This window comes from Gekko japonicus, unplaced genomic scaffold (assembly GCF_001447785.1).
Source record: "Gekko japonicus isolate JY-2015 unplaced genomic scaffold, Gekko_japonicus_V1.1 scaffold3789, whole genome shotgun sequence".
NCBI classification, from domain to species: domain Eukaryota; kingdom Metazoa; phylum Chordata; class Lepidosauria; order Squamata; family Gekkonidae; genus Gekko; species Gekko japonicus.
In genome coordinates this window covers 72,079-73,354 of record NW_015165352.1, presented here as the reverse complement: position 1 = coordinate 73,354, position 1,276 = coordinate 72,079, and the positions used below count along the sequence as shown (strand labels likewise).

Sequence of the window (1,276 nt, the reverse complement as noted above, 5' to 3'; positions counted from 1 at the left end):
GGGCTATTTTTGGGCAGGAACGCACAGGAAGGAGTTCCGGCTGGCTCCCGAGTTGGCCACGCCCAGCAGGAACTCATTAGCATAATAGGCCACACCCAACAGCAGGAACCCATTAGGATTGGCTACATTAGGGGTGTGTGGCCTAACACGCAAAGGAGTCCCTGCTACAAAAAAAGGTCCTGGGTTTTGACAACAAACAAGGTAAACAGAATAAGAAGCAGAAGGTGGGTGTGGCTGGATGACCACACTTCTGGTAACGTGGGGGTGTGGCCTAATATGCTAATGAGCTGCTCTGTCAGGGGCATGGCCTAATATGTTAATGAGCTGCACTGTCAGGGACATGGCCTAATATGCTAATGAGCTGCTCTGTCAGGGGCATGGCCTAATATGCTAATGCGTTCATGCTGTTGGGTGTGGTCTATTATGCTAATGAGTTCCTGCTGGGCTTTTTCTATCAAAAAAGCCCTGAATAAAATGAATGAATGAATGAATGAATGAATGAATGAATGAATGGGATCTGGAGAAGGACCCATTTGTGGGCGCGGGGAGCTCGACTGCCCAGAGACAGCCGTGTTAGCCTGTAGCGGCGAAACGGGGCTGCCGCTAGATTTTTATTCTCTCCGGGGATTCCAGCCGGCAGGTCGCGATTGCTTCTGCGCCGGGGATGGGGGGGGGGGAGAGAAGAGAGGTCTTGAGCATGCGCCCAGAGACGCTCCTAGCGCTGTTTCCTCGGCGGAGGTAAAAGCTAAAAAAGAAAAAGAAAAAAGCGCGCGTGAGGGGGGGGGTGAGTGAGTGGAAGGAGGCGCATGCGCGTAGCTCTGCTTCAGGCGCTGCATCAGGGCGCTTGCGTAGTCTGCCGGCTCTTGGGTGAGCGGATACCTGAGTCCAGGCCTGGGGGTAAGAGGGCTGGGCGGGAGCGGGGAGTGCGTGCAGCCTGTGGGGGGCGCCCGAGCAACGGTCTCTGCCCGGGTGGGGAGCGACGGTGAGTTGTGACTGGGGGGGGGGGGAGAGGAGGGGTTTGCAGGGAACCCCCGGCTGAGTCGCTGCGAGGAAATTGTCGCCGTTTATGTACTTGCTTTGTACCCCGCCTTTCTCCCCAGCGGGGCCCCAAGGTGGCTTACAAGATTGTCCTCTCCTCCGTTTTATGCTGACAACCCTTTGAGGGCGGGCGGGCTGGGAAGCTGTACCTGGCCCAAGCTTCCATAACAGTGTAGGGATTCGAACCTGGCTCTCTCCCAACCCGGTCCAGTATTTTAACCATTGCAATAGGGCGGGT

The 1,276-nt window shown here is 56.1% G+C and overlaps 1 protein-coding gene across 1 annotated transcript in view; it reads left to right on the top strand.

The window, feature by feature from the left end:
• The first annotated feature begins 841 nt into the window (after nt 1-841).
• TBC1D24 (TBC1 domain family member 24) overlaps nt 842-1,276 on the top strand; it is a 35,959-nt gene continuing 35,524 nt past the window's right edge. The window contains exon 1 of the mRNA XM_015410589.1: nt 842-897. The gene's annotated coding sequence lies outside the window, so the exon portion shown is untranslated. The remainder of the gene's footprint in view (nt 898-1,276) is intronic.